We start from the raw sequence: 13779 nt of genomic DNA, 5'->3' as shown, positions 1-13779 counted from the left end.
GCTCGAACCTGTGTCCCCTGCATTGGCAGGCAGATTCTTAACCACTGCGCCACCAGGGAAGTCCCAATCACTATATTTCTAAGGTAGTTTTCTCCAGGTGGTTTGCCTGTGGATAAATCCCAAAGATATGTTTTATTCCCAAGAAGCTTATTTTTCAAGAGCTGCTTGATAATTTGGATACCCCTAAAAGAAACATAAATCTTTTTACTTATTTTGGGAGTCCATGGAAACTAAGAATAATAATTTCTGTAAAATTTCTGCAGTGCTGGAGATTGGGCTTAGCAGCCCAGGGCAAAATCCTACCTTCTTTAAGAAGCATTCCCAAATCTCCCTTGTAGGAATTAATCTACACCTTCTTATTTATGGATTTGTTCACTCATTCAACAAGTTATTATTGAAAACCTGCTATGTGGGATTAAAACTGGGAGCAAGATAAACATAGTACCTGTCTTCCCAGAATTCGTGGTTTTGTGGGAATACAGAGTAAATACAGAGCTAACAGGCAGTATCATTACAGCTGTAATGGGTGAAGTTAGGCTGCAGGTAAATCTGGGAAGAATTCCTGGAGAAGGTGTCATGTAAGCTAAGTAGGAGCTAATTGGATGAACAGAGAGGATCAGGGGCACCATATACTAGGCTGGGGACAGCTTTGTGAAGGGAATGAAAGAGGAGAGCGGTTCTGAAATGGAAAGGAGTTCAGAGTGGTTGAAGCCTGGAACATGAGAAGGAGGAAGGAGTGGCAAGGGGAGAAGCTAGAGAGAGAAACAGTGGCTCTAGAACCCCGGGAGCCATAGTGGGTTTCACTTTCCTGATGGCACTGGTGAGCCATTGAGGTGATGGCAGACGCTCTATAAGCATCACAGTGGCTGCTGTGTAGGGAGTGCATTGGGAGGCATGAGGTTTTCACTGTTCAAGGTCCAAGAGGTAAGCAACTCCGTCCCGGAATCCCACGTTTAGGGTTGATTTCCTGGGAACTAGTTGTGGTGCCATGTACTGCGTCAGCCAGGATCCAGTCAGAAAATAGATGCCAGGCTGATATTTCAGATAGAGGTGATCTGATGTAGGAATTGGAGACACAAGGTATTGGAGGGCTGAAAGAACAACTAGTGGAAGCAGAGGTAACACAGAGATTTGTAACTTCAGGAAACAACTGCTGTCCCTGGGGGTGGGAGGAGCAAAAGGGAATGGGTGTGGTTAACTAAACCTAGAAACTAAGAGGGGCCACCATACAGCTGACGGGCCAACTGCTGAGGAGTTGCGTGGGACTCTGGGGAGGGACTACCTTATGGCCGGTGCTCCCACCATCCGGGGGGGTCCACGGCTAGTATATAGAGTGCTAAGAGCATGGGGAACTGGAACAGCTGCTACTGTGAAGTCTGACAGGAGCTGGAAAACAGGAGACTTCCTTCTCCCCACCTCTGCCTTCCGATCTGCCAGTGGCTCTCAACGGCAGAATTGAACAAGAAACCGGTTGCAAGGGAGTCTGGAAAATGGGGTTTGCAGACTTCTAGCTCCAGCATCATAAAGCAGAGTACAAAAGGGTGGGCTTGGGTTAAGAGACGGCTGGTAAATAATCTGCCCCAGGTATTTGAGGAAAGTAACTCTAGCTCTACCTTGGGAAGTGGGTTGGAGGGAGGCAAACCGGGATATTGGTTGATCCGTTCAGAGGTTGTTCTGAAGACAGGAGATGATGGCTGCCTGACTGAGGGCAAGGACAGAGGGAGAAAAAGAAGTGGGTAGATGCGGAGAAATTTAGAATGTGGAATTGAACAGAATTTGGCAACTGATGTATTGTGAGGGGTGAGGGCATAGATCAGAGGGAATAAAGGAGGAGGAGGTAAGGAGGAGGCTTGTGTTTCTGGGTTCTGACTTAGGTGGCTGGTGGTGCTGTTTATGGAGATAGGAACACGGAAACTGTTTAGGGGAAGATGATCCATTCAGGTTTCGACTGTTGAGTCTGATGTGTCTGTGGTTCATCCAGGTGGAAATTCATTGTGGATGGCTGGGAAGAAGATGTAGATGTGATTTGTTTTCAGCCTATAGGTGGTACTTGAAGTTTTAGGAATGAATGAAATTGCCAAGGGAGACTATAGACGGCAGAGACAAGAGAGCTGTAGGCCGGAACCCGGAGGAGTAACAGCATTTTAGGAACGAACAAGGTAGTGGACTCAAGTTTGTGAAGGCGACTGTGAAAGAGTGGTCAGAGAGGTTGGAAGAAAACCAGAGCACGTGATGTCCCAGAGATCAGGGAAGAGAGTTGGAAAAGAAGGTCGTGGTCAACAGTTCAGGCGCTCAGAGGTTTACTGTTGGATGTTTTTGATGCTTCTATACCATACTCATTAAGTCGGCCTGTTTTTCATTGTTACTTATGGGTGATTGTCCTCTAGGATAGTGTGGGCCTGGGACACTGCAGCACATCCCTCAGCATCTGGCATTGCTCTTTTGCACATGAGTATATCTGTGATATGTGTTTGTTGCATTGGGTTATTTAGGTATCTGCAAACTCCAGCTTGTGGATTGGCCATTTGATCTTGTAAATAAAGTTTTATTGGAACACAGGCTGCCCATTCATTTATCTGTTGTGTGTGATTGCTTTCATGCTGTAACAGCAGATCTGGGGAGTTGTGACTGAGACCCTATGGCCTGCAAAACCTAAATTATTTACTATGTGGCTCTTAATGTTTGCTGATCCCTGCATTATGGTCTTGAAGCTGTTTTATGTAAGCTGGTAAGATTGTATCTTTGAATTTCTTTTAAAAAAATCCGTTTAATATATTTAGGGAGAATATGGAGCATAGAACATGCCTTCTCTGGGTTGGTCATGGTCTTGTTTTTGGTATGAAGGCAGCAGAGCCAAGGGAAAGAAAAGTTAGCAGATGGTCACAGCAGTCTCTTCAGCATGACTGTGGGGCTGAGTAGTACCCTTATAAGGAAAACTGCCAGCCCAGGGATGGTGGGACAAGAGGAGCGTGGACCTTAAAGGCATGCGTTTAGGACAGGCCTTTTCAGCCCTGTGATGTACCAGCCACTGTGCTAGGTGCCCGCATTCTCCAGTAGCTCAGAATCTGGTTGGAGACACAGACCCACCAGCAGAAACGTACAGTTGCCTGTAATATGCCAGGCACAGTGATAAAGCTGCACATGTGGTACCTAAGAGGGGCAGCTAGCCCAGTCTGAGGAGAAGCCGCGGGAGGAAGAATGGCCACACCGGAAGGAGGCCACCAGGGCCTCGGGTGCCGCCCCACCACGTGGGAGCTGGGAGTGGGTGTGGAGGGGAGGAGGCTGGGCGGGGAGGTCTACCAGCTTTGGAGTCGGAAGTTGTGTGTGAGAAGTAGGGCCCTTGAGGCTGTGCAGGCATGGAGACAAGTGGAGACAAGGCAGTTCTCAGCGGTCTACTTGTCTGTCACCAAAGTTTGTCTTCTAGGCATTCTTTTTTTTTTTTTTGGCGGTACGCAGGCCTCTCACTGTTGCAGCCTCTCCCGTTGCGGAGCACAGGCTCCGGACGCGCAGGCTCAGCGGCCATGGCTCACGGGCCCAGCCGCTCCGCGGCACGTGGGATCTTCCCGGACCGAGGCACGAACCCGTGTCCCCTGCATCAGCAGGCGGACTCTCAACCACTGTGCCACCAGGGAAGCCCTAGGCATTCTTTTCTTTATTTTTTAGCTGACATATTTAGTGTGGTTTGCATTTGTGGGAATTGTAACCTTGAACTGGTTGGGTTTTTTTCCCCTCTTACATAAAGTACAGAAGTTATCTTGCATTAATTAATATGTCTTTTGACTGGATTTGTCTTGCCTTTAGGGATGATAAAAGCTCAGTGAGCTGAGCAGGTTAACATAGGCAAGGAAAGTTTTCTGTTTATTTAGAACTGTGAACTTGCTGTCATTTTACTATCCACACCCCTCAGTAACAACAAATTACACATTCGCAGTAATCTGACTGTGCTCCGCCAATGGCTTGTGTGAACGGATTGGGCAGGTGTTAGGCCTATTATATGAATAAAGAAAGTGAGATACATACTTAGATTTTAAGTTGCTTGCCAATGTTCATTGCTTCCAGTAAGTCCTTTTGTTTGCATGTAAGAGCAACTCATTCCAATTAGTTCAGGAAAATAGGAGTTTTTCATTACCTTGCTCATGAACCAGAAAACCGGGTGTACCCAAGAGGCTCTGAGTGTTTCCTTTCCTTTTCTCTGTCTACTTTATCTCTCTGTCTGTCTCTCTCTCTCCCTCTCCTTCTCTCCGCATATCTGCACCATCCTTTCCTCAATCTACAGGTCAGTTTTCTCTCTAACTTTGCCTTACATGAATCTGTCTTTCAGCCTCTCTCTGCATCATAAATGACAGTTAAAGCTTCAGCTCCCACTGCTATTTGGGTCATTAACTGTTTTCTTTGAGAATCTGATTGGCCCAGCTTCTCTTTTTAAGTGAGGCCATATTGTAGCTGGATTGACTCTTCCTGGGTCAAGGGCCTTTCCTGTTCCACTCAGCTTGGACTTGGAAGGTGTACCCATGTGGTTCGTAAAAGCAGGCGGTTGGGCAGCTCCCCTGAGAACCATAAAGTGAGAAGCAAGGCATCTTGAGTTGTGACCTGTCCTGTACATCTCTTGCCTGCCTAGCTCATAACTCACTTCCTACATGTAGTTCCAAAGATACCCTCTACTAATGTAACCCAATCCTCATAGGTAAAACCACACATTCATTTACCCCTTTCCTAACAGGAAGCACCCCAAAGTCATAGTCAGCTGCTGCTACATTGATAAGCAGTCGTGGGACCCCATCATCCAATCTGAATCCACAACTCTCAGTGATGTCCATTTCAACTCTGGTTCTCTCACAATGCAGTCTAGCCATTCTGAAACCCATGGACTAAATGTTCTGTGTAACACCCAACACATCCTGTGTACAATGGTGGAGACTCTCTTAATGCTCATTTTTTAAAAGGGAAAAGAAATTTCCACCCCTTAATCTAGCTGTGAGATACATACATTGGTCACCAGCTCAGTCTATATTCTGTCTAGTAGACTAGAGCCCACATCTGGTGATGGGCAGCGTCCTGCTGGTATAACGAGGCCAGATGCTTGGACATAGTAAGATGTATTGGAGGAGCCGTGACTGCTAAGCCTTTGGCTTGCTGCCTTTCCTCTTCCATGAAATGAGTTCCCTGATCTGTAAACAACTACTCTAGAGATATTGTCTTTGGCTGTTGATTGACCTGGGTCTTTGGAAACACCATGGAATCTTCTATTTTCTTCCTATGCCTTTTCTTCTATTTTTCTTCTCTGTGTCTTGTTAAAGTCTGGTTGTGGAGGTTTTTGTTTTTGTTTTTTTTATGAGTTCTTTAGTAGTTAATGATGTGACACAGAATAAAACTATCAGCTGAATGGCTACATCTCAAGCCAGAATCTTTTTGGATTTTTTTTCCATTCAACTCCTGTTAAGAGTTTAGAGCACTCTAATTTTGTAATAGATAGAGTAGGTATTTGTGGGGCTGGGATTCTGTAATCAAGCTTGTTTATTACTGAGCATTCTTTCTTGGCTAATTTCCATGTGGTTTCTGAGTTAATTGCATAGAAAATAAAAAGAAAAATTTCATTTTCCACACTCTATTGACATGACTTTTGCATTTGCATTTAATCATTTGCACTTCTTCTATCTCAGTCCGTACAGTGAGCTGTCTTTATATTTACATACCATTGAGAACCATATGATAAATGAGGGGTAGAATTAGAACAGAGGAAATCAGCATAGTTATTTTCTAAATACCTAAGTATCAAGGAATGCTGTAGCCATCAAACAACACCAAATAACTTCAAACTAATTAAGGCGTTGGAGTATTTTTTTAAACATACGTTATTTAGTCTTAATCTAGCTGTAAAAGTTCCTGTTCCCAAACCTGTCCTCTTTCTTTTCAGAGCTTCCCAGCTTTTGCTGGGTTGGGTGGGGCTTACCAATGAGAAATGGATACAGCTATCCAGAGCCACAGGAGGATTTCTGTGTTATAGGAGCATACAGACAGGCACATACATATAGAATTAACAGACCACGTTTATAATTATGTGTAGTGCTAGGTATTTCCCACAGGGTGTGAAACAGATGGTGATTGTCCTGGGAATGATGCTTTGGCATCGTGTCATTTACTGCTCTCTAGGTATTTTTGAGGTGAATACAGACATCTAAGAAGTCTGCTGCATGGGCTATGAGCAAAAGGCCAGCAAAAGGACATTCTTTTAAAAAAACAAAATGCAGGTCTTACATGTTTAAGCTCTCTTCATGAAGCCAGGGGTTCTTAGCAGTGGTTATTGAGAGCCCCCTGCAGTTCTGGGCCTCTTCCAGTGAAGCCTCCTGCCCATGCCTGTCCTGCTTTGCCTCTCATGTGCATGTCTCCAGGCTAGCACAAACTAGTAGAAACTCGATGAAATGCCTGGTCAAAAGCAGGAAAACATGGGTAGGTTTGAAGGTTTGGGCCTTCGAATTTCTGTGGAACACTGACTCTTTACGACTTATATTGAGATTAAATATGATATCAGTGAAAGAAAACTACCAGGCTGGTGTTTTAAGAAAACCAATCAAGTAGATAAACATCCTTGAATATACATCTTTGCCCACTTGTGTGATGATTTCCTTAGTATTAATTCTTAGGAGTAGAATTGCTGTGTGCCAATTTTCAGAGCTTTTGATAAATATGCCAAAAGTGTCCTCCAGTTGGCTGTGTGTGAGAGGCTGCAGGAGTACCCACCCTCCACATTTCACCTCATTTGTATTTGTGGCTCCAGAGCCTGGTGGCACTTTCTCAGAGCAGTTGGCTTGTTGGGAGGGGTAAGAATAGAACGTGTATATAAACTTCTAAGATGACAGAGTGATATGAACATTGGATTGTTTTTGTTTATTTTGATACCCTTAGTTTAATTCCCCCAGATTCATGTGATGATTTTTTGATCTCAGCTTTACTTTCCCATTGGGCAGTAACATTTTTTTTTTAATGTGCTCCCTCTGCCTTATGTGCTCCTAGAAACTTTCCCAGTCATGCTAATTAATTTAGTATCTACATCAGGTTCTTCATACTCAATAACCATACAGAAATAAATTAGCCAACAGGCCAGATATAAGAAAAGCAGGGCAACGTGGATGATGGTAAACTGATATTAAGACTCAGTTTGGGAAATAAAATAGACAGTGGTGGGGATGATGAATTTGAGACTGTGGACCGTGGTCAGTGGTGGGGGGAGGGGGGGCTGCTGGGAGAAGACTATAGGACTACTTAATGTTGCTGGAACTTCAGGAGAAACTAGAAATCGGTTTCACATAAAATATGCATTTTTTTCTTTTTTTTTTTAACATCTTTGTTGGAGTATAGTTGCTTTACAATGGTGTATTAGTTTCTGCTGTATAACAAAGTGAATCAGCTATATGTATACATATATCTCCATATCTCCTCCCTCTTACATCTCCCTCCCACCCTCCCTATCCCACCCCTCTAGGTGGTCACAAAGCAACGACCTGATCTCCCTGTGTTATGCGGCTGCTTCCCACTAGCTATCTATTTTACATTTGGTAGTGTATATATGTCCATGTCACTCTCTCACTTTGTCCCAGCTTACCCTTCCCCATCCCCGTGTCTTCAAGTCCATTCTCTATGTCTGTGTCTTTATTCCTGCCCTGCCCCTAGGTTCTTCAGAACCTTTTTTTTTTTTTTTTTAAGATTCCATATATATGTGTTAGCATATGGTATTTGTTTTTCTCTTTCTGACTTATTTCACTCTGTATGACAGAGTCCATCCACCTCACTACAAATAACTCAATTTCATTTCCTTTTATGGCTGAGTAATATTCCATTGTATATATGTGCCACATCTTCTTTATCCATTCATCGGTCGATGGACACTTAGGTTGCTTCCATGTCCTGGCTATTGTAAATAGAGCTGCAATGAACATTGTGGTACATGACTCTTTTTGAATTATGGTTTTCTCAGGGTATATGCCCAGGAGTGGGATGCTGGGTCGTATGGTAGTTCTATTTTTAGTTATTTAAGGAACCGCCATACTGTTCTCCATAGTGGCTGTATCAATTTACCTTCCTACCAACAGTGCAAGAGGGTTCCCTTTTCTCCGCATCCTCTCCAGCATTTATTGTTTGTAGATTTTTTGATGATGGCCATTCTGACCGGTGTGAGGTGATAACTCATTGTAGTTTTGATTTGCATTTCTCTAATGATTAGTGATGTTGAGCATCCTTTCATGTGTTTGTTGGCAGTCTGTATATCTTCTTTGGAGAAATGTCTATTTAGGTCTTCTGCCCATTTTTGGATTGGGTTGTTTGTTTTTTTTGATATTGAGCTGCATGAGCTGCTTGTAAATTTTGGAGGTTAATCCTTTGTCAGTTGCTTCATTTGCAAATATTTTCTCCCATTCTGAGGGTTGTCTTTTTGTCTTGCTTATGGTTTCCTTTGCTGTGCAAAAGCTTTTAAGTTTCATTAGGTCCCATTTGTTTATTTTTGTTTTTATTTCCATTTCTCTAGGAGGTGGGTCAAAAAGGATCTTGCTGTGATGTATGTCATAGAGTGTTCTGCCTATATTTTCCTCTAAGAGTTCTATAGTGTCTGGCCTTACATTTAGGTCTTTAACCCATTCAGAGTTTATTTTTGTGTATGGTGTTAAGGAGTGTTCTAATTTCATTCTTTTACATGTCACTATCCAGTTTTCCCAGCACCACTTACTGAAGAGGCTGTCTTTTCTCCATTGTATATTCTTGCCTCCTTTATCAAAAATCAGGTGACCATATGTGCATGGGTTTATTTCTGGGCTTTCTATCCTGTTCCATTGATCTGTATTTCTGTTTTTGTGTCAGTACCATATTGTCTTGATGACTGTAGCTTTGTAGGATAGTCTGAAGTCCGGGAGCCTGATTCCTCCAGCTCCATTTTTTTTTTTTTTTTTTTTTTTTTGGAGCTACTTCTTTTTTTTTTTTTATTTTTTATTTTTTATTTTTATTTATTTTTATTTATTTATTTTTTTTTTGATTAATTTTTTTTTTAATTAGTTTCTGCTTTATAACAAAGTGAATCAGTCATACATATACATCTGTTCCCACATCCCTTCCCTCATGCATCTCCCTCCCTCCCACCCTCCCCAACCCACCCCTCCAGGCGGTCACAAAGCACCGAGCTGATCTCCCTGTGCTCTGCGGCTGCTTCCCACTAGCTATCTACCTTACGTTTGGTAGTGTATATATGTCCATGCCTCTCTTTCGCTTTGTCACAGCTTACCCTTCCCCCTCCCCATATCCTCAAGTCCATTCTCAAGTAGGTCTGTGTCTTTATTCTCGTTTTGCCCCTAGGTTCTTCATGACATTTTTTTTTTAAATTCCGTATATATGTGTTAGCATACGGTATTTGTCTTTCTCTTTCTGACTAACTTCACTCTGTATGACAGACTCTAGGTCTATCCACCTCATTACAAATAGCTCAGTTTCGTTTCTTTTTATGGCTGAGTAATATTCCATTGTATATATGTGCCACATCTTCTTTATCCATTCATCCGATGATGGACACTTAGGTTGCTTCCAGCTCCGGGCTATTGTGAATAGAGCTGCAATGAACATTTTGGTACATGCCTCTTTTTGAATTATGGTTTTCTCAGGGTATATGCCCAGTAGTGGGATTGCTGGGTCATATGGTAGTTCTATTTGTAGTTTTTTAAGGAACCTCCATACCGTTCTCCATAGTGGCTGTACCAATTCACATTCCCACCAGCAGTGCAAGAGTGTTCCCTTTTCTCCACACCCTCTCCAGCATTTATTGTTTCTAGATTCCTTGATGATGGCCATTCTGACTGGTGTGAGATGATATCTCATTGTAGTTTTGATTTGCATTTCTCTAATGATTAATGATGTTGAGCATTCTTTCATGTGTTTGTTGGCAGTCTGTATATCTTCTTTTGAGAAATGCCTATTTAAGTCTTCTGCCCATTTTTGGATTGGGTTGTCTGTTTTTTTGCTATTGAGCTGCATGAGCTGTTTATAAATTTTGGAGATTAATCCTTTGTCAGTTGCTTCATTTGCAAATATTTTCTCCCATTCTGAGGGTTGTCTTTTGGTCTTCTTTATGGTTTCCTTTGCTGTGCAAAAGCTTTGAAGTTTCATTAGGTCCCATTTGTTTATCTTTGTTTTTATTTCCATTTCTCTAGGAGGTGGGTCCAAAAGGATCTTGCTGTGATTTATGTCATAGAGTGTTCTACCTATGTTTTCCTCTAAGAGTTTGATAGTTTCTGGCCTTACATTTAAGTCTTTAATCCATTTTGAGCTTATTTTTGTGTATGGTGCTAGGGAATGATCTAATCTCAAACTTTTACATGTCCCTGTCCAGTTTTCCCAGCACCACTTATTGAAGAGGCTGTCCTTTCTCCACTGTACATTCCTGCCTCCTTTATCAAAGATAAGTTGGCCATATGTGCGTGGGTTTATCTCTGGGCTTTCTATCCTGATCCACTGATCTATCTTTCTGTTTTTATGCCAGTACCAGACTGTCTTAATTACTGTAGCTTTGTAGTATAGTCTGAAGTCAGGGAGCCTGATTCCTCCAGCTCCATTTTTCTTTCTCAAGGTTGCTTTGGCTATTCGGGGTCTTTTGTGTTTCCTTACAAATTGTGAAATTTTTTGTTCTAGTTCTGTGAAAAATGCCATTGGTAGTTTGATAGGGATTGCATTGAATCTGTAGATTGCTTTGGGTAGTAGAGTCATTTTCACAATGTTGATTCTTCCAATCCAAGGACATGGTATATCTCTCCATCTATTTGTATCATCTTTAATTTCTTTCATCAGTGTCTTATAGTTTTCTGCATACAGGTCTTTTGTCTCCCTAGGTAGGTTTATTCCTAGATATTTTATTCTTTTTGTTGCAATGGTAAATGGGAGTGTTTTCATAATTTCACTTTCAGATTTTTCATCATTAGTGTATAGGAATGCCAGAGATTTCTGTGCATGAATTTTGTGTCCTGCTACTGTACCAAATTCATTGATTAGCTCTAGTAGTTTTCAGGTAGCATCTTTAGGCTTCTCTATGTATAGTATCATGTCATCTGCAAACAGTGACAGCTTTACTTCTTCTTTTCTGATTTGGATTCCTTTTATTTCTTTTTCTTCTCTGATTGCTGTGGCTAAAACTTCTAAAACTATGTTGAATAAGAGTGGTGAGAGTGGGCAGCCTTGTCTTGTTCCTGATCTTAGAGGAAATGGTTTCGGTTTAAAATATGTATTTTTAAAATGTACATGGGCCAAGAACATTTATTCTTGCAAAACTACCCATTGGTGACCTCAGGTCTGTCCACCCCCACTTCAGTGAACAGGTGGGGATGTACATTTTAAAAGTTCACCTTTCACCTTCCTTCCTCCCACCAACCCCCATAAGACTTAGTACCAAATGGACATCTGAGGAGTTTATATTTGTCTCAGATACCTTTTTTCTGTAACAGCTTCTCTGACCATGTTTCCTCCCATACGTGTACCCAGAGTTTCCCTTTGCTGTTCTGTAAGTGTGTAGCGTCTGTGCAGAAGTGAGTATGTCCCTCCAGGGAGTCATCTGCACTCACCTTAGGTCCGACTGTGTCCGTCTGTCTTGAAGCATCCAGGGCACACCCCTGGCACATATCCCGTACCCAGAGTTTCCCTTTGCTGTTCTGTAAGTGTGTAGCGTCTGTGCAGAAGTGAGTATGTCCCTCCAGGGAGTCATCTGCACTCACCTTAGGTCCGACTGTGTCCGTCTGTCTTGAAGCATCCAGGGCACACCCCTGGCACATATCCCAGGTGGAAGCCCAGGCATGTGTCAGGTCACTCAGAGTTAACAGCTTCCATGGCTTTCCATCAAAGTGGATCTCCCTGCATAATCCGTGCAGGTTGACCTAATTAAATTCTTTAATTACATCTCAAGGACAGGCTTAGCAGAGTAAGTAGCTCCTGATCACCAGCCTCTGAAGGATTAAAATCCTGCCTCTTCTGCTGCCGTGAAGCAGCAGCTTCAGACTCCTCATTTGGTCCGGGGTGGCCTGTTTCCTTGTGCTTCTCCTCGACTAGACTCTTTCCATTGGATAGATCTAACTGGTCTGTAATCTCCATCCCTTGTACAAAGCCCATGTCATGGAAATTACTCAGTAAATGTGTGAAGAAGGATAGGTCCTGTCCCACGGTGGAATTTCTTTGTTACCTCTGATAATAAGGAATAATGTGTTTGGAGCAGAAATGGTCATCAAAGCCAGATGGTTGTCCTCTTAGAAGGCTTGGAGAGCTTTAGCTCCACGTGATGTATTTCCCTGTCTGACCATGAGTGGTGAATGATAGTGACTGTTATTCATCATCCCCTTGCTTTACTGCTGAACCCACTGGACCAGTCTTAATTAATTTCTTCTCAAATGCTGCATAGAATTGCTTGCTTGTTGATTGTTCTTCTTCTCCACTAGGATGTAAAGTCTGTGAGGGAAAGGACTGCCTTGACCTTAGTGTCCTCAGTGTCTAGGACAGTGTTGCATATTGAATAAGTGAGGCTGTGTCTTATCCCAGCTCTGCTCTTTGTGTGTGCCTTTTCTTTTCTTGCCCCCCCCCTTTTTTTTTAAATGTCTACACAACCCTGCATCTCCCTTGTGTAGCAACACTGCATCCACACTGGGGCAGACTTCAGTTGGCTCTGTCATTATTTTCCTGTGTAAGCTGGTGGTTCCATATGGTGAGGCAGAGAGGTGCAATGGAAACAGGACAGGACTGCAGGAAGAAAACCCATCTCTTTTCTGGCTGAGTCTAGCAGAGCCATCAAGGTTTTTCCCTTCTCTGAGCCTTATTCTCTTTACCTGTCTGGGAGAGATGATGATACCTCCCTCATAAATTGGGCAGATGAAATAGGATGACACTGGAAGTAAGCTTTGTAAGATACACTGTGATGTGTATATGCTTTTGCAGGTATAAGCTGACATGCTTACATGCCCGTCTGCCTTTCAAGGACCAGGGCACCCCAGGTAAAAGCAGGCTGACCCAGGGAGCTGTTTTCCTCCTCCTTCATCCTTCACAACAGTCTTGTGAAGTGGGTGGCACTACCCCATCTTAATATTGAAGGTACAGCTCTCAGAGATCTAGAATTTTACTCAAAATTATTCATCAAGTAAAGGCAAAGACAGAGCTCAGACCTGATCATCTGATGACAAACCTAGCCTTCTTTTCACCACCCAACATCTAGAAGATTGAGTGGGGGGTAGTGACCACTAGGCCCTTGTCCTGGATTCTGGTGCTGGATTACATGTGCTTGAACGTCTGTATAATTTGTTAATGTGTGATACTATAAACTTGTGCTAGTCTTAACCTGAGTTAGTATTAGAGTAGTGTTCAATTTTCAATTGATAGATTTTTCTTCCCTATCAAACACTGCACAGCTGGTTAGGTCAGAAGTTAGTTATTTTCTGGAACATGCTGACTAAGATAGGGGTTGACATTGAATGACAGAAGAACTGATCAAATGGGGCAGAATCTGCGTTTGCATATGGACCTTGAGTCTGACCTGGATTTGTAGGCTATTCTGTGGCATCCCCAATGCATAGAATGGGGATGCCTGCCTACCCACCGGTCCATCCCTTTCACATGGAGATTTCACTGTTGATTGGATTGTGGATCCTAACCAAGGCATTCTAGTTTGTTGCTTCTGGGGAGTCTCAAGTGAACCTGTAGAGACTCTTCAGTTACCCAACAGGACCTTGTGCAGCTGCGTGTGGAAGTCAGGATAATTTTGGCATTTCTGAGAGCATT

At 42.8% G+C, this 13779-nt stretch overlaps 1 protein-coding gene across 4 annotated transcripts in view; it reads left to right on the top strand.

The window, feature by feature from the left end:
- The window catches only part of STXBP6 (syntaxin binding protein 6), a 277899-nt gene that overhangs the window by 45425 nt on the left and 218695 nt on the right, over window positions 1-13779 (top strand). Inside the window, exon 1 of one of the 4 annotated variants that reach the window (XM_081230245.1) lies at window positions 715-924. The exons of the other annotated variants lie outside the window; for them this stretch is intronic. The gene's annotated coding sequence lies outside the window, so the exon portion shown is untranslated. Of the gene's footprint in view, window positions 1-714; window positions 925-13779 lie in introns of those variants that run through there. 4 annotated transcript variants of the gene reach the window in all.

Source organism: Mesoplodon bidens (assembly GCF_964165515.1).
Source record: "Mesoplodon bidens genome assembly, chromosome: 3".
Classification (NCBI taxonomy): domain Eukaryota; kingdom Metazoa; phylum Chordata; class Mammalia; order Artiodactyla; family Ziphiidae; genus Mesoplodon; species Mesoplodon bidens.
This window is presented reverse-complemented; position numbering and strand designations above follow the sequence as displayed.